Raw genomic sequence first — 20,037 nt, forward strand, 5'->3', positions numbered from 1 at the left:
GGGCATCATCCAAGCAGAATCAGCGCGAGAAAAGTACATCAAGACATTGCCGTTTATGACTTCTGTTTCTGAGAGTGTGAAGCAGATGGTGCACATGACGTCCCCAGAGGCAGATCATCATGACAAGCTGAACAAAGATGACCATGAGCAAGTGCTGAAAATCAAACGCATCATACAGGAGAAGATGAGAAATCCATTCTCCCCAAACCTGCTCAAGGATAAGTTAGTCAACATATCCACAGGTGAAACTCTAGGTTCAACAAAGTTGATTGAGGCGAGAAAACTTGGACTAGAAGCCATGAGAGCCGCCGACACGAGTGATTCCGAGAAAATCAGCATGCCGAAGATTGCAACCTTTGCGAACCAGCAAAAGAAGGGCAAGAAGAAACGAGACAATGCCAAAGCAGTGATATCAGAGGAGAATGCAGTCACAAGGGCCCTTTGCTTCACACAGGACTTGAGCGATGAAGGTAGAATTGATGCATTCAGCCATGAATGGCTGGAGTACCCTCCTGCGTTGTATGACCACGATGGACATAACAATTGCTTCGTCATGCGGAAGGGAACGAAGGCTGACTTCTTTGACAAAATCCAGAGTGAAGTCTCTGAATGGGAAACCGTGAAGGAGCTCCCACCGAAAGCATCACCAACGATCTACGTCATTGATGCAATGGCTTTCATACAGCGTTATCAAACCCTCGGCGTGAGTACGTTTGGTGAACTACAGGAGTCATACAGAAGGAAACTAATGGCAAGAAAGCCAGCCGGGTGTAACAAAGTACATTTTGTTGGTGACCGATATGACTTTGGTGTTATGAGCCTAAAGGGGGATGAACGCCAGAGACGCGGATCTAGAAAAACCTCATCAGAATACGTGCCTGCTGATACTCTGAAAATCCCAGACTGGAAGACATTCTTGTCAAACCCATCAAACAAAACTAACCTCCTGAAATACTTGTCAGACTCCTGGTCAAAGTCAACCGTTCCTGATGGCATCACCATTGTCATCGCCGTTGATGCTCAAACAGTACAGGTGTCAAGCTATGGAGTGAGCATATTAGAGGAACTCTACTGCCCAACACACGAAGAAGCTGATACCAGGATCTTTGCGCACATGGCGAAATTCCCGGAGGGTTGTAGAGTAGTGGTGCAGGCAACTGACACCGACATCCTGATGCTATGCTTATACCACTACCCGAGGCTAGAGAACATTGAACAACTGTGGGTGGAGAAATTGGACACATTTCTGCCTATTCATGATCTGGTAAAGGAACTGGCTAGGACCCTCGATAAGGACTCATTGGAAATCACAGAAACCTTGCTTGTTGCGTATGTTTTGTCAGGTTGTGACTCGGTGAGCTACCCCTACAAACGAGGGAAAAAGAGGGCGGCTAAGGTAGCCTTACAGCAGATTGGCAAAATGGTGACGTTTGCCAATTTTGAGCCGGTGGATGTGAGTGACGTAGATGAAAAGGTTTTCGATGAAGCCCGGGAGTTCTTCTGTCGCCTGTATTCCGCTGTCAGCTCTTCAAGCCTCAATGAGTTGAGAGCTCACTTGTTTGCCTCCAGCAAGCAGGATATCCGCTCCCTTCCACCAACCGAGGATGCTTTCCGATTCCATGTGCTTCGGAGTCTGGCTCAGTTCAGCCTGTACAAACAAGCTTGTCTGTCAAACCCGACCCTTCTGCCCCCTGAACACTACGGACGGCAATTAGAAAACGGGGCTTTGGTTCCAGTCATGAAGAGTCTTCCTGCGAAACCGAAAACAGCCAAGCTGCACTTTTGCAAATGTAAGTCAACACCCTTATGCCAGAGAAACTGCCCTTGCCGCAAACTGCCCAGCGGGTGCATAATCGCCTGTCCTTGCAATGGGAAACCTGACAAATGTGGTCTGTTAATTACTTATGATGATGATGACGACGATGCCGATGACGATGATGACTAGAGAGTACCTAATTGTAACATATCAAAATAAAGCTTAGTTGTCGAATAATTGTATTTTGCACTCATTGACCTTTGACCCCCCAAAACATGACCCGCTTAGCAATGGCCCTGACTAACAAGAGAGTTGTTCAACATGGAAAGATGCCCAATGAGATGTGATCTTCACTCAACACTGCCTCATTGAGAGCCTCCCCCAGAAATATCAATGAAGAAGCGGATTTCCTGGTAAGCCAAAAAATCGATTGACAATCAAGTAGCCAAGGCACCATTTTGTGTGGTACAACTGAAATATCCCTTTCCCAGAATGTGATGAGGGATGCAGAGAATATGTTTGATCAAAGATTTTCTTGAAAAAAAATATTCAGTATTTCATATTAGACTTTATCTGAAAAAATCCCCGAATTTTTGGCATGACCTACTTTCGGCGACCTTTTGACCTCTGGTGACCTCCAGGATCATGTGATGAAATATGTCTAGGTGTCACTTTAAAGCTGACATTCAGACAAAGAGAATAAGACCTAATTTGGGTCTATAGCCCTTCAGTTAACCGAGATATTGCAAATAGAGTTTCCCCTACCCCAAATTTGAATGTTTTAGAAAGGCGCTACCTCTCATCGAAAAAACGTCCCTCTAGAGTTTATGCAATCCGATCCAACTTGATAAAGCCTGTTTTGGGATGTCTCAGACCCCAACAAAGATGATCCTGGGGTCAGAAATTTTACAGCAGATGGGTCACTTCCAAGTCCTGTTCCATGAGGGTGGCTCCCGGACTAAATAGTCTCGCCACGCTGCCTTGACCCCCGCGGCCAGGTGTCTCAAGGTGAGGCCGCGCACATCGCCCCCCATATAAGGACCGACCATCGTCTTCGCTTCCGCCCGCATTACATCTCAAGAGGGTGGAGGAGGAAGAGAGGAGGAGGAAGATGGAAGGGAAAGGGTGTTGTCCAATTAAGGTACGTAAGGGTGGAGGAAGAAAAGCCACAGGTGTAGAGTTCAACCACATATGGACAATAACGTGCGAAATAAATGCTCAAACCCTCACAACCTGGAACGCAAATCCACATGAAACAGTGAAATAAAACTTGGTGGTAATAATGACGAAGAGAAACAAAATCTCAAACGAACGAGAAAATCAGCTACAAGGAGAGAAAAAAAAATATGTAAAAACTTTGATAATACATACACAGACATACATAGGAAGAGCAGATACCAGATGCTGAAGGAGAGAAAGACTATTGCCAAAGAACAAGAAAATCAGCTTCAAGGAGACAAAAACTAATCCGATATATATAAAAAAAAACTTGTGTAATAATGGCGACGAAATAGTGGAAAACAATCATTATGCAAATACCCCAAAAAACATCTGAACAAAAGAGAAAAAAGCGGTGACACCAAAACAATGGCTTGGCGCGCAAACAAAAACACGAAACACCTTTCAAGTATACACGAAATAAAACAGGAAGCAACAGATGGGCGGGCAGGTTGCAAGGCAGTTCCCCCTTAAAAAAACAATAACAAGAAAACAGCAGCGACAAAGGAATCTAAACCCCTGGAATCCTTGGGCACGACAGGAGGATTAAAAAGGTCAACTAGGGGTCCTCTATGTGGCGGAGGAGGAGGAGGAACGAGGAGGACGAGTTGGAGGCTATACGTATCAAGGAGGAAAAGGAGGACGACGAGAAGGGGGAAGAGAAAGAGGAACAAGAGGAGAAAGACGAGCAGGAGAACAAGGAAAAAAAGGAAGAGGAAAGAGAAGAGGAGGAAGAGGAGGAGGAGGCTATAGGTATCCGGCGGCAATAACGGGAAGTGAAGACAGAACCTGACGTCAATGGAGAGGCGACAACGATAAAATAATGAAGGTGAGGATCATTGTGAAGAAGATGGTAAAGCGATGATAAAAGAGAGACTGACGTAGGTGAGGCTCAGGGTGTTGGAGACGGTGACAAGACGATGAGAGGGAAATAAAAATGAAAGTCAAGGTGTTAGAGAAAGTGAGAGAACGAGAATGAAAAGGATGAGAGAGAGAGAGAGAGATGGGAACGAGGAAGAAAAGGATGAGAAAGATAGTGACAAGGCGATGAGAGGGAAAAGGTGACGGTCAACGTGTAAGAGGGAGAGAAGGATAAAGGAAGGAAATAAGTAAATAACTGTTAGGGTGGAGGGGACGATGACAAAAAAAGTAAAAGGGTGAAGGGTAATACGACGAGGGTAATGGCCAGCGAGCTAGTGACTGAGAGGACAATGAAGGGAATGCGTAGACTGCGAGACGATGAAAGAACGGTAAAGGTAATTGTTTGAGGGTGGAGTAAACTATGAACGATGAAGGTGGAAGACGAAGAGGATACGATGAAGGAAGGAATAGGCATAGGAAGAAGGAAAATTAGAGGATACGATGAAGGAAGGAATAGGCATAGAAAGAAGGAAAATTAGAGGATACGATGAAGGAAGGAATAGGCATAGGAAGAAGGAAAATTAGAGGATACGATGAAGGAAGGAATAGGCATAGGAAGAAGGAAAATTAGAGGATACGATGAAGGAAGGAATAGGCATAGGAAGAAGGAAAATTAGAGGATACGATGAAGGAAGGAATAGGCATAGGAAGAAGGAAAATTAGAGGATACGATGAAGGAAGGAATAGGCATAGGAAGAAGGAAAATTAGAGGATACGATGAAGGAAGGAATAGGCATAGGAAGAAGGAAAATTAGAGGATACGATGAAGGAAGGAATAGGCATAGGAAGAAGGAAAATTAGAGGATACGATGAAGGAAGGAATAGGCATAGGAAGAAGGAAAATTAGAGGATACGATGAAGGAAGGAATAGGCATAGGAAGAAGGAAAATTAGAGAAAAAAAGAAAGGAAAAGAACGATAGGTAGAAGGAAAAATAAAACAAACGAAAATGGGGAAAGACAAAGTTAGAAAAGAGGGAAAAAAAGAATGTGGTAAAGAAAATAAATACACAGAAAAGGAAAACAATATAGATATCAGATTCGTAACCTTGAAATAAGAAAAAAATGTTCATAGTCTCGCCAAGGACGTCGCATTGACCTTCGCTGCTCCTGAGCCTGCAAATTGTCGGGGCCTGATGTGCATGCAATTCATCTTTTTTTCCTTCACGTCATGAGTTCACGGCCGTGCCACTAAATCCGCCTTTTTTAGTCCCATTCTCAATCAGTAATGGAGTTTCTTAAGTAAGGATGTCCTATAATCTATTACTTAAGCTCTTCTGAAAGTGGTTGATGGTTGATGATGACGGTGATGAGGTGGATGAGGAAAAGGAGGGAGATGAAGATGACGATGATGGTGTAACGATGGCACAAGTAATTATATAGAAAACAGCATAAAAACTACAATAATGATAACAATAACAATAACTATAACGGTATCGACAAACATAAAAAAAAGTCAACAAATAAGAACAACAACAATAATAAAAATAAAGCAATAACTGTTCACTTCCTGCTAAGACTATTGAATAAGAAATAAAAATAAAACGAAAAGAAAAAACAAACACTATTATCCGAATGTAGTCAAAGGCCACAGCCAATCAACCCTTCATAATTATATACACACCCTTTCACCCTTCCACAAAACAAACAAACAAACAAACAAACAAACAAACAATAACAGAGCAAATACACAAGGCAACCACAAACAAAAAAAAAGCAAGATAATTATAACTTCAAGTGACTCATGTGGACTGTAAAAGGATTCGTCAGACCAAACAAGAAGAATAACAATAGCAAACAAACACACACACGCACACACACAACAGCTGGTGCGCGGATGTAGGTTTATGTGTATGTAACGTCTCTGTGTACGTGTGTGTGTGTGTGTGTGTGTGTGTGTGTGTGTGTGTGTGTGTGTCATCAAGGCCAAGCCACAGCACCCTAAGTTACGCCACATACCACTAAAATAACGACCACCACGCCTCTTCTAATCGCTCCAAATATAGTTTAGTGCTCCTTGTGACTCGAGGCCTTCCTGGAAATAGAAAACGGAGGTGCTACTCGTCTACGTTTGCGCATGAGCCATTATTTACTGCTGATAGTGGGTGGGAGGGGAGGGGGGGGTGGGGTGATTGTGATGGTGATGGTAGTTGGGGGTGGTGGTGGTGCTGATGGTGATGGTGGTGACTCAAGAGGGTAATAATAATGACTGTCACCCCGTCCTTGAGTCCTCGCCCATGTCTATACTTTGTCATCGTTTCGGGAAACAGGAAGATAATAGGCAAGCAGGAGGAGGAGGAGGAGGAGGAGGAGAAGAAAAAGAAGAAGAAGAAGAAGAAGAAGAAGAAGAAGAAGAAGGAGAAGAAGGAGAAGAAGAAAAAGAAAAAGGAGAAGAAAAAGAAGAAGAAGAAGAAGGAGAAGGAGGAGGATATGGAGGAGGCGCCCTTGAAGATAAAAAAAAAACGAGGGGTAATTTCTTTTTTGGTCACGTTGATATGTTTGCTTCTATTTGTTATTGCTGTTTGTGGATGTTTGTTTGTTTGTTTGTTTCTATTCGTGTTGTTGCCTCAGGTGGTGGCTGAATTTCTATAAAAGTAGGTTACGTTAATGATACTAATGTGATGATGGTGGTAGTGATTGTGGTGTAAATGTAGCTATTTTTGTGTCGCGGTGGTGTTGGTGGTGGTGGTGGTGGTGATGGTAAGTAATGCATGAGCTTGGGTGTGGTATTATAATGGAGGTGATGGTAGTGGTGGTGATGATGGTGGTGAAAATGATGGTATTATTGGATCTGTAGTGATAGTGAATGATGGGGGTGAGAAGTATAGTAGTAGTGGTAGTAGTAGTAGTAGTAGTAGTAGTAGTAATAGTAGAAGAAGACCTGTTGATGACGATAGTGATGATTATGGCAGTCGGGACGATGGTGATGATGATGATGAAGGTAATGAAACAATGATAGTGAAGGTCGTTGAGCTGATGGTGAAGGTGAACGACGGTGGCGATGGTGGTGGTGATGGTGGTGGTGGTACTGGTAATGGCCATGTTATCAGAGTATGCCACGCCTCACCACCACCACCGTCTATCTATGCCGCTCTGCTATCGGTGAACGAGGTGAGAGGAACGAAACGAAAGAGAGGAGGAACAATATACGACTGTCCACCTTTCCCAACACATGAGCTAGGAATGTTGTTGTTGGTGGTGGTAGTGAAAGAGATGACAGTAACATGTAGCGTTAGTAGTAGTAGTAGTAGTAGTAGTAGTAGTAGTAGTAGTAGTAGTAGTAGTAGTAGTAGTAGCAATAGCAGTAGTAGTAGTAGAAGTGTGGGTCAGATAATAATTGCTGTTGGTGGTGTTGGAGTTGGTGGCGAAGCGTAATAGTTATGATCGATGGTACAGATGGATGGGGGGGAGGAGGGAGAGAGAGGATGGTGACGGGGGGGGGGAGGGGGGAGAGAGGGGACGGTGAAGGGGGGGAGGGGGAAACCGGATGACTGAATGAGTGGGTGAGCGGATGAATGGTGATGGAGTGCGGGTGTCAGCTAGCTACTGTCTGATGGTTTATGGTGAGAGAGAGAGAGAGAGAGAGAGAGAGAGAGAGAGAGAGAGAGTCTGATATTTCTATTCCATACTTTACTAAGCTCTTCATATATTTCAATTACAAACCTTTAAAAATATCTACAATGTCCAAGAGAGAGAGAGAGAGAGAGAGAGAGAGAGAGAGAGAGAGAGAGAGAGAGAGAGAGAGAAAGGAATGTCAGACGAAACACCTTCATGGCCTGATGATGGTGTAATAATGACTTAACCTCCTTGGCCGAGAGAGAATTCACGTGCCCTTGATTACAGAAACTCCATATGAGGCGAGAGACAAAACATTCATGAACCGGAGCGAAGAAAAACAGAACAGTGATATCTTAAAGTATACTGTCCACACTTCTTCACTATCCCATTCACCACACTCTGAGGTCACATTCATGTTCACATACTGGCTCTTCCGTTCATAAATATCTGACACCTTTCGCTTCAAAATTTCCGGATATATGTATAGTGATGCCTTAAACCACAGTGTCCACATTCCATTACAAATATCATCACTATACTCTGAAATCACTTTCCTATTCAAATACGTGTTCTCCCGTTCAAATACTTCAGACACCTTTCTCTTCAAAATTAACGGATATAAAGTAGTCTTAAGAACATCAGAATATAAGAACATAGGGAGACTGCAAGAGTCCGAATGGCCTACACAAGGCAGCTCCAGATTCCCCCCCAATACCACCTGTCATCCTCGTCCTTGTAGCTATCAAGTCTACTCTTAAAACAAGCTATCGTTCCTGCACTCACTATGTGATTGCTGAGTCTATTCCATTCCCCCACCACCCTATTACTAAACCAATACCTGCCTATTTCCCTCCTAAATCTATACTTTTCAAATTTAAATCCAGTATTGCGTGTTCTATCCTGCTGGCTAATTTTCAGTACTTTACTTATATCGCCTTTGTTGTAACCCTTGACCCATTTGAATACTTCTATCAGATTTCCCTGCCTCTTCGCCTTTCTAAAGAATGTAAGTTGAGATGTATCAGCCTATCTTGATATGGGAGGTTCCTAAGCCTGAAACATTTTGGTCATCCTCTTCTAAACTGATTCTAGCAAGGTGATGTCCATTCTGTAGTGTGGGCACCAAAACTGGACAGCATAATCTAAGTGTGGCCTAACTAACGCTACATAGAGTCTGAGGATGACCTCTGCACTTTTGTTGGTTATCGTCCTGTTAATAAAGCATAATACCCTGTTAGCCCTATTCCTCATACTAAAACATTGCTTCCTTAGTTTTAGGTCAGAGTTTGCTAACACTTCCAAATCCCTTTCACACTCTGATCTGCCTATCGCTGTAGAGTCTAAACTATACCCGTGTAATGAATGGGTTGCGTGTTCCTACACTTAGTACGCTACACTTGGTGATGTTAAAATTCATCTGCCATTTTCCTCCCCTGTCCTATTTTGGTGTCATCCCCAAATTTACCTATGTCACTAGTTTTCCCATTGTCTATGTCATTGAAGTAGATAATGAATAAAAGCGAGCCTAAAACTGAACCTAAAACTGAAGCCTCCCCTCCCACTGGTAACACTGTCCACATTCCATCAAAAAAACTCATTACCACGCTCCGAGATTACATTCATATTCAAATACGTGTTCTCCATACGTGTTCTCCCGTTCAAATATATCTGACACCTTTCTTTTCAAAATTACCTGATCTAAGAAATTTTCCTCCTTCCTCGGTTTGTCTGTCCTACCATATGCAAAGCCAAGACCGTGTCCTTCCTTTGCCGCTATTTACTCGTATGTTTAACCTTGAGGAAGAACTAATAATGTACTTCCCAGAACTTGTTTAAAAAATAGGGTCATCTCAAATCCAGCAGTCGAGTAGCATGAGACAATATCCTGCAGTGTTTCGAGTCTTCTTTTAGCAGGACTCGTCTCTCTCTCTCTCAGCCTCCCCGACATCTCCTTCCTCCCTCTGTCCCTCGGCATCGTCTTCTTTATGCTAACTAAAACTTCTAATGACAGGTTACTTCGCGCACAGCAATTACGCCTCGCTGAAGCCAACCTTTCGCTCGACTGAATACCGACTAAATGCGACCTTCCAAGTTTTTGTCCTCGTGTTAAAAGTTCATGAATAATGTGTACCTTGTGAGGCTTCTGCGGTAGAGGACAAGCGAGGTGTGTGTGTGTGTGTGTGTGTGTGTGTGTGTGTGTGTGTGTGTGTGTGTGTGTGTGTGTGTGTGTGTCTGGTTCAGTACACGCTACGCACAATCATAAGCAATACGGCAGCTTATCGGCTGGTCAGTTCATCTACATGCATAATAGAAACATATAAATAGTGATATAAATACATATATTCATGCATACTTCGTTGCACACACACACACACACACACACACACACACCTCCACCTGCGCGGCGTGGTACAGGTGGTGGCGGCGAGGTATCTGAGGGGCGGCGCAGTGTGGGGGGGAGGGGGGGGAGAAGAGGGGCCACAACAATGTACACTGAGCACCGTACTTGACTATGCAGCGTGTGGCGGCGGTGGGCGCTGCGGCGACCCCAGGCCCTCATTGCTGACCCACGCCGGCGCATGCAAGCTGGGCAGGGGCGCCGCCAGACCGACCGACTCGCCAGGGGGATTGACCCGCGCCGGGGACTGAGATGAGGACGACGGTAACCATATTTCTCCTAATCAGTCCATAGACACCTTAGCCTGTGTTCTTTAATCTTTTGCTGCGGCCAAAGTTTAACTTAACCATTACCTTCACGATCCGTTGACAAGCCCATTAAGTACACTAGAGTAATGTGTCTCCCTCCGCCTGTTATTTTGTAAACTATGTTTGAAGAAGTAGTGAGTCCAGTGTTAGGGCGCAACCCGTATTTTAAAGAACCCGACCTTAGACTAGCACTGCAGAATGTCTACACAGTGGCACAGCGGCTCCTCCTCCTGCGAGAATATTCTGCCCTCGGCGCTCTTTTTTAGCATGAGACGCCGCGGAATGTGTGGTCTAGTGAGTAGAATCGAGGTGATCTGCAGTCACCTGGCGGAGACAGGTGAGCAGACGGTGTGCTGTCATACCTGAGGACCGCAAGCCTCACCCACCCAGTCTGCGTCCCGGCACACAAACTAACACACCATGACCGCGTGCTGAGTGTAAGGCCGACACAACCTTTAAGAGACGTGTGCCTGGCGTGCACGACGGCCACACGACCTGACGAACACCATGCACTGCCACTTCCTCCTGGTGCTGACAGGGATCGTTCATTGTCATTCGCTGACTGACACACACACACACACACACACACACACACGATCAAACATTCTGTATCAGTGTGCACTGTTTTTTATTCATCTATCTGCTGAAATTTCTGTATCTATCGATTTATGTATGTGTGTGTGTGTGTGTGTGTGTGTGTGTGTGTGTGGTCGCACAATCACGCATGGCGCTGCCTGCACCAGCATGAGCCAGGCCCTGGCACCCGGGGCACGCACCTGCTTCACGCCGGACCGTCCCTGCTCTCGCGCCGTCTGGAAGGGCTGTAGCGCCCGCCGGCCGCTGACACCTCGTGGCACACCTTCGCTTGGACGTGGTTTACAACGCCTCTCCGTCGAGTCCCTTTCCAGCCCACTCCTACTGACACAAACAGTTCACAGTCACACTCGACAGTTCTAGAGCGAAGCGGGTTCCCTCTTCCGTGCTGCACAGCGGTCAGCGGGCAACTGACTCCACGGTGTCGCCGTCCCGGCGCAGCGGCGGTCCCTCAGAAAAGTTGAGGGTGCGGCCGCTGCCACCTAGCGGGAAGGCAGCAAACTGCGTGCTGCCCCGTGGAGTTAGAAATTGTATAAGTCAGGGGTTTCGTGCGTACGGTCGAGTGAGCTCGGGCGCGGCATGGACAAGGCAGGTGAGGCATTGGGTGGGGCGTGAGCGACGGTGGGAGGATGGGCGGCCCGGTGATGTATGGGGTGCTAACTTACTGAGGAGCGAAAGATTCTTCAAGAAAATATGTCCATGGGTGACCAAAGTGACTCAATACTAGTTTGGTTTTGAAACCTCAGCGTGCTCTTGCTACGCTAAAAAGGCAGCAGATGCTTCTGATGGACACCTAAAATGTCTTAAAAGCTCTCGCGAGAGTAGCAAGTGGTCACAGGTGTTTCCTAGATGCTGGAAATGTGATGAGAGGAAAGGACCAGCAACAGTTACTGTGGCACAACTACATATTATTAAAGCGTTCAAGAAAAATTAATGCTGGGTAAGGAAAATGGCGATTTTCAATAACTCAGGTAAGAGCACTGATATAATGGAAGGCAGGCAGGTAGGAGGGTCACCAAGGGAGGGGGAGAGTGGGAGAGTTATATAGTGTCAGTCCACACAGTCTTGAGGCAAAGGCATTTTTTATTCAATTTAACACACAAGGAAATCTTACATTATTAACTAAAGAAGCAAAAAATATTCTTGGCAATTATACTTTATCTTTCAGAGTGAGAAAAAATGGAACCTTCATCCTTGACTAAGCACAGGAGTAAAAGAAATTTAATATTTGAATAAGTATATAATAGTAATGAATTAATTAAGACTGAGGGAGCGAGACCCTGAAGTGAGCTGTCCTTCCTTCCTTCTTTCCTTTCTACCTACTCTTACACGCTTTCCTCCTCCCTTTGCTTCCCAAACTTACCTTCTTTCCTTCGGATGCTATGCTTTTCTTCCCTGGTGCCCTTCCCTTCCGTTACTAATATTTTTCCTTTCTTTCCCTAACATATTTCCCTTCTGTCGCATACCATGATCTCTTTTCTATCTTAACACCCCTCATTTTGCTTCCCTACCACTCTTCCCTTTCTTCTCTAATAAGCTTACCTCCCCTCCTTTGAGATACTTCCCTTCCTGCCCTAGCATCCTTCTCTTTCCTCTTTCCTTCTCCCACATGCTTCCTTTTCTTTTTATGCCATGCCTCACTTCACTTCCTATCGTGACATCCTTCCTATCCCTTCCCTAATGGCTGGTCTATACTATCGGTGGCCAAGTATGGTGTGTGATCAGTATCGAGACAAGGGGTTGGAGGAGGATGCTCTGCGGGCAAAGAGGGAGGGATCAGACTCATTAACTCAGGTAGAGAGAGAGAAAGGGGGGAGGGGGGGAAGAGAACGTTAGGAAAGGCCTTTGTTCTGCAGTGGACTAGTAATGGCTTAAGATAATCTCTTGGTTTAGCCTCAACATGGGGAGCTGTGAAAAGGAAAACCAAATCACTGTGAAAGAAGGAGCGGAGAGAGGAGCCAAGAACAAGCACACATCGAACACCATCTCGGACGACCACCTGCGTGCCAGCGGGCGGCGTATCAGGTGAGGTGACGGCTGGCGGAGAAATAGCAGGTGCGCGGGCTCGCATTAGCATCATGGCAAGGGTATCAGCTCACCTGTATCGCCGGAGGGTCATGTTCACTCAGGTTTCTTTATTGCAACGAGGAAAAATTATATAATCCTATCACATTAATCTATAACGGTGTGAAGAACGTGCAAGCGGCAAGGCGAATGTTAACGAGGAAGACACTCGGCGCTCCAGCGGACTGTGAATATCCCTCCATCAGTACAGGCCGGTAATAATCACCTCACGCAGCCTTGTTACAGTCTCAGAGTAGCTCAGACTGTGCTTGAGCTGCTCTGCCCCTCCGGACGTGGCCAGCCAAGCCTCGCCGCCTCGCCACACGATAGGACGCTGGGAAAGAAGCTCCCCTGTGTAACTTTCACTGTCTTTACCAGGTTGCGTCACGCTGGCTGCACCGTACGGTACAATAGGTCATTAATGATCTACTGCTGTTTATGTAGATATATCGGGTGATTAATTACATGCTCCCATAGTGCATTTCCTTTCCCATTGGTCTGCCGACCAATCACACTATGGAAATGGGTGGAGAAGAAGACCGCCTTGCACTCACTGTTTTGGCTGTCGTGAGGAAAATGTATCAAGCCGCTTTTAGAAAAAGGCGGCGTTATCTTGATGAATCAGCCGCCTCAGCCTCGGGTGGCCAACACCCGAAAAATTCTGCACAAAAGAAAATTACCAAAGAGCAACAGTCCGTGCCGCCGAGAGGCCAGTCACCCATGCACTGGTGGAAGGCCTCGAGGACATGCCTTGATAGTCCAGTTGCCCTAACCTACAAACGTGCTTTTCTTATTTCATATTACATATGTTTTTCATATTTTATATTATATTGCTTACACGTAGATTTTCTGTATGATTACATTTAGTCCCCTTTTATGACTAAAAGTCTCCATAATGGAGGTATAGTGTCATGCGTCCAACTCATGCCGCGAAAATAGGATATTGCTATCCGCGGGGCGGTAGATGAGATTATAAACGACTCTGATGCAGAAAAAAAGGAACATAAGAACATAAGAACATAAGAACACAGGAGTCTGCAAGAGGCCGGTGGGCCTGTACGAGGCAGCTCCCCTGAACCTAAGCTCCCGTGTAGCTCCCGTGCATCTAACTCCACCTAATATCGCTGTCCATGAATTTATCTAGTCTATTTTTGAATGTGACAATTGTATTGGCACTCACCACATTACTGTTAAGCCTATTCCACTCATCCACTACCCTGTTTGTAAACCAATTTTTGCCTATGTCCCTGTTGAATCTGAATTTATCCAGTTTAAACCCATTACTTCGTGTCCTACCCGGTTCTCTTACCAACAAAACCTTATGAATGTCTCCCTTATTAAAGCCCTTCATCCATTTATAAACCTCGATCATGTCTCCACGCACCCTTCGCCTTTCTAGAGAATGCAAGTATAACTGTTTGAGTCTTTCCTCGTATGGCAAGTTTCTCAACCCCTAAATCATCTTAGTCATCCTCCTCTGCACCGATTCTAACATTTTGATATCCATTCTATAGTAAGGTGACCAGAACTGAACCGCGTAGTCAAGATGAGGTCTAACTAATGCTAAATATAGTTTGAGGAAGACTTCGGCGCTTCTGTTGCTTACGCTCCTTGAAATAAACCCCAGTCTAGCTTGAATGCATTGTGCCCTTGGACGGAGATCAGAGCTCACTAAGACCCCTAAATCCCTCTCGCACCCAGACCTTCTTATGAGAGTACACTCCGCCAGGAGACAGTAATGAAGATAGTGCCGATGAAGATAGAACAAGTCTGGCCAGATCCTGTTCCTGTATGGCTGCGTGAAAGTCTTTTCTGCAAGAAATGTGCAGGAGCAAAATGCAGCAATAAGAACATAAGAACAAAAGAACGCAGGAGTCTGCAAGAGGCCGGTAGGCCTGTACGAGGCAGCTCCTTTGACCCTAAGCTCCCGTGTATCTAACCCCACCTATTATCGCTGTCCATGAATTTATCTAGTCTATTTTTGAATGTGACAATTGTATTGGCACTCACCACATGACTGCTAAGCCTATTCCACTCATCCACCACCCTGTTAGTAAACCAATTTTTGCCTATGTCCCTGTTGAATCTGAATTTATCCAGTTTAAACCCGTTACTTCGTGTCCTACCCGGTTCTCTTACCAACAAAACCTTATGAATGTCTCCCTTATTAAAGCCCTTCATCCATTTATAAACCTCGATCATGTCTCCACGCACCCGTCGCCTTTCTAGAGAATGCAAGTTTAACTGTTTGAGTCTTTCCTCGTATGGCAAGTTTCTCAACCCCTGAATCATCTTAGTCATCCTCCTCTGCACCGATTCTAACATTTTGATATCCATTCTATAGTAGGGTGACCAGAACTGAACCGCATAGTCAAGATGAGGTCTAACTAATGCTAAATATAGTTTGAGGAAGACTTCGGGGCTTCTGTTGCTTACGCTCCTTGAAATAAATCCCAGTACCCTATTAGCTCGATTCCTGCTGAAGAACCGAGGCTCTAGTTCTGACCTTCCTGCTTGTCGAGGTACAGACACTGAGCACAGCTTCTGATGTGACAGTCTGACGCGACAGGAAGAACTCGCTAACATGACTCTCAACAACTCGGACAAGACACGACGCAAAACATTTAAAACTTTAAAAAGTTTTTCACCAAGGACACTGATGTGTGTGTGTGTGCGTGTGTGTGTGTGTGTGTGTGTGTGTGTGTGTGTTACGGTAAGTCGACTGACGTGATTCCCTCCCACTCATGAGGTTCATAAAGTGTTTCTGAATGTGTGCTTAGACCATTTTTGGATGCCTTTGCAAATTAAAGCAGATAAAAGCAAAAGAGTGTATCCTTCCGTATTTCTTGGCGCCCGAACAGTTAACTGGCACACATACACACAAAAAAATAACAGACAAATACGCGGACGAAAAAGGTTTGGTACATCATTCTCCCGGCGGCCCGTTACTCTCCTCTCCCGACACTCGCAGGTCAGTGAGTCTGTGTCTTCACGACGGGACGGCACACTCACCCTCGACCGCCCCACAGCCCCCCAGGATGTTTATGATAAATTCAACATTTATAAGATGAGTTAGTTTGAATTGATGTGTTCTTCATGTAAAAATGTATTTATCATAATCATAAACAAAATTTACCGATCTGCTGGTTCAGTAATATTGAAGGTACTGTGATTTTGTTGGAGATATATCCAGCATGTATGATCTATCTTGAACGAACACGAATTAGTCCCTTGAAAGGTAAATGATGAGTAGGCAGCAAGACACCTGTCGTGTGGGTTGCAAAACACTTCCAGCGGGACATCAAGGAAGGCCGGAATTAAAATTTGTCAAGGATCCTTCCCGTGCCCCCTACGTCTGCCGTCTCTTTATCTCGGTAAGGATGAAATTATTAATTGTCCGGCGCACTCCAAAAAGACATTTTCTTCCTTGTGCACACCATCACGAAAGAAGAAAACTGGACATTTACACAATCAATTTTACGATCTTCCTTATCATCAGCATGCAATAAATATTCTCGGACAGTCCTTTTTTCCTTAACTGAGAATCATAGCTGGAAATCTGATATCAACGGTCAGTGAATTGGCTTCATAAAAATTTGGCGTTGCGTTTCGTCTACGGCAGTTCTACTTTACCCTTATGCTGTCTCTATACAAAGGCCTCTCTATCCCTCGCAGGTTATGGATATACTTGCATAACACTTCCGAAAGCCAGTCAAGCGAAAGGGTAATCGTCCCACCGTTCTCCCCTTGTATTAGGTGACTACCCTCAGCCACTCACGGTTCAGCGCACGGTTGGATGCCCTGCTGTGTACTACCACTTTTTGCCAAGGCTGCTGCTTTCCTGAACTTACTCCTCCATGTCTCGCTCCTCCCACCTGCCCGGCGGCACGACACTTTCGGCATTCACTTTTGTTTCCATTCTCTCCGTATTAGTAATGCAAAAGTTAATCAGCCTTTCGGTCGATTCTCCATTGAACTCTTAAAATGTTCTACTTTCCATTATTTTCCCTAAATCCCGATTCATCTACGCACGGCTTCCTGAGTGACTGTATGACAGCTGAAATTTTGAGTAAAATTCTTTTCATAATCTATGAAAGCGGATTTTTCTACATTCTGGTTGATGACGTGGATGAGATCAGTTTTGAATATCCAGTGCGAAATTCAACTTATTTTTAGGTTGATTATAGTCTAGAAATTCGCCTGTTATGTTTGTGACTGCCTTAGTGAAAATATTGTAGGTTACAGGGAGTAAACGTAATGAGCAGAATCTCTTAAACCTTTTCTGGCGTTTTTTTTGTGTGTGTGTGGATAACTATAATGGCGGAATTTTTCTTCAGGCTTTGAAATCTCTGTGGCTTTGCAAGTATTATTTACATATTTAACTTCATTCCTAAGAGTAATCGCCTGCCTCTTTGATTAAGTCTACGGTCATGTACTCCTCACACTTTGCACCTGCTCGTTCCTTCCAAAGCTCTACTTCATCCACAGGTGCGCCGGGTCCCCTCCAGCCAAGGTCTACCAGACCCACTGACGTCATAATTATAATTAATCAATGTATACACAAATGCTTTGAACTGTACTTGGAAGAAAAAAAAATAAAAAAGAAGAGAAAGAATAGCCTGATACTGGAAAACACTCGCTTCGCTGCTGCTGCTAAAAATGTTGTTGTTTTTTTCCGGAAAGCTTGAATCTTCGTGTAACTTCCTAACTCAAACCTGTCTGCACTAAGCTAAAGCAACAACAAAATCGAAAGGATTTCAAATGGACCATTTTATTTTTGTCTGTGCTATAATTCAAGTTTTCTTTATGGCGACAGAGAACACCACCACTGACTTACAAGGGGAAACACTCACAGATAAATGAAGCCGACGAAGAGACACCAGTCCTCTTCGACAGACCAACTTGGTCGACTCGGCTGAGGTCCGCCGATAGAGTCGGTCTGTCTGCATCCTCCCCTCCCCTTCATGAGCCGTCACTCGGAAAGGGCCTGTGGTCTCTCCTCGGAGGGACGTACGCGGTTGACCCTGACAGGCTCCATATACACCGTGTCCCCAGTCCCCACCATATTTCTCTGCTTCCACAAGTATCGCAATTTATCTTATTTCCATCACTTATCATCTTTTCTTCAGCACATCCTTCGCTGGTGAACCTTGATTTGTCTCCCTTATCGTATCACAAGAAGTCTCTGGCACAGCATTCACCACTATATTTCTCTGCTTTCACAAATATCGCAGCTTTTCCTATTCCCTTCATTTATCATCTTTCCTTCACCACATCTTCATTTTTCAACCTTGACCCGTCTCCATCACCGCATCAGAATTAAGTAGCATCTAGCACAGCATTCACCTTCACAGCCATCAACTTAATTCATTCACATTCCTGAGCTGAGCGCTGACCGCTACTGTGAGTGGTGCAGATGTTTACCTCATTAGCAGCGTCGCGGAGGCAACTTTCCTGTTTGGCTGAGCCCCAGGCAATGCTGACGGTGGTGTGTGGCTGTCTGGGCCTTTGAACCCTCAGCCCTACGTCTTGTTGTCAATATTACAAAGGGAACAAACCAAAGATAAATACAGTGATTCTGAACCCTCTGCCCCACTTTTTTTTTAAGTTGGAAAGGAAATAAACGAAAGACAAAAGAAAAGTGCCTCTGAACCCTCAGTCCTACTTCTTGTCTTTTATATAACAAAGGGAACAAACCAAAGATAAAAACTAAGTGATTCTAAACCCTTTGTCCAATTTTTTTCACTACAACAAAGGAAACAGACCAAAGCCAATAACAAAAGTGTCTCCTAACACTCAACCCTACGTCTAATATAGCAGAGGGGAAAAAAAGAACATAAAAGGTGAAAAGTAAAAAAAAGACAGGGACACAAACAAAGACAAATATGCCTATATAACAAAGATCAAATCAGTGCTAGTAATGCCTCGACTCTTCCCTCTTGAAGGACTCTGAGTCTTTTCTGAACAATCACAATTCAAACACAATGTAATAGAGACGCAGGATGCAACACTGCTAAAAGAAGATAGTCAAATAACAGAAGCATTGCCAAAATTAGAACCCACGTACTAGAAAGGAACGATACAACGAAAATTAGTTAAATGCAAGAGAAGGGAAATGAAAGCAGGGACGAAGAACAGCAATACAAAACAACCAATACAAAAAGGGAAACCGTAAATAAAAGCATTACCAGAACGTGTTCCAAAATACTAATAATGAAAGAAAAGAAAAAGACACGATTGAGAGAATGAAAATAAACACGTCAAAAAGGAAAACTGTAAAACGAAACATTACCAAAATCTGCTCCTAAATACTACTAATTAAAGAAAGCAGACACGACGAAGAGGGAATGGAAATAAACACGTCAAAATAGGGAAACTGTACAAGAAGTAATACCGAAATCTGTTACTAAATACTACTAATAACAGAAGAATGCATAAACGACGAACATAAAAGGTAAGTAAAAAGAGCACAAAGGAAACTATAAACAAAAGCATTATCAAAATCTGCTCCCAAAGAGTTATATACAATGAAGAAAAAAAGACCGCATGAAAATTTAAAAAAACAACAACACTCCGCTTGGGTGCTTCTTGCTCACAAAGGGAGAGCGTAAGTATGACAGGCGTAGCGGGAGAGCAATAAACACGTCTAAGAGAGAAAAAGAAAATCCCTCATAGATTTGGTGAGGTTTGGGTCAGTTTACCTCACCTCAACACACTTGCCCGCTGACATCCTCCGCTGACCACCAAACGCCCACGTGCTGACTCCTCGGCGCACAACAAAGCGACGCAGGAGCTGACAGGTGATTCGGATAAGGTGTATGAAGGAGGGTGAGGGGGCAGTATGAGTGTGTGTGTGTGTGTGGGGGGGGGGGGTGTATATTTGTTTGCGGGGGAGGGGGGTCCTGTGTGTGTGTGTGGGGGCGTGTATATGTGTTTGCAGGGGAGGGGTCCTGTGTGTGTGTGTGTGTGTGTGTGTGTGTGTGTGTGTGTGTGTGTGTGTGTGTGTGTGTGTGAAGTCTTTTGAGGATTTATTTCAAGTCAACGAAAAATAATGGTAAACCGGTTTGTATTTGCGTCATGCCTGTTATGCTCGGATCGCCTCAAACCACTTTACAAAAAAAATGACACGCGCGCATACAGTTTAGATAAACCTCCCACATGTTAGACACAGTCCGCCTCCACGCACATCACCCAACATAAATCAACCCTGTTTACCTCAACA

At 44.6% G+C, this 20,037-nt stretch overlaps 1 protein-coding gene across 3 annotated transcripts in view; it reads right to left on the reverse strand.

Annotated features, from left to right (window-relative positions):
• The window catches only part of LOC126999897 (uncharacterized), a 171,449-nt gene extending 160,275 nt beyond the window's left edge, over positions 1-11,174 (reverse strand). For all 3 annotated transcript variants that reach the window (XM_050863024.1, XM_050863026.1, XM_050863023.1), the window contains exon 1: positions 10,934-11,174. The gene's annotated coding sequence lies outside the window, so the exon portion shown is untranslated. The remainder of the gene's footprint in view (positions 1-10,933) is intronic.
• Positions 11,175-20,037: the final 8,863 nt, after the last annotated feature.

The sequence above is a fragment of the Eriocheir sinensis genome, chromosome 17 (assembly GCF_024679095.1).
Source record: "Eriocheir sinensis breed Jianghai 21 chromosome 17, ASM2467909v1, whole genome shotgun sequence".
Classification (NCBI taxonomy): Eukaryota; Metazoa; Arthropoda; class Malacostraca; order Decapoda; family Varunidae; genus Eriocheir; species Eriocheir sinensis.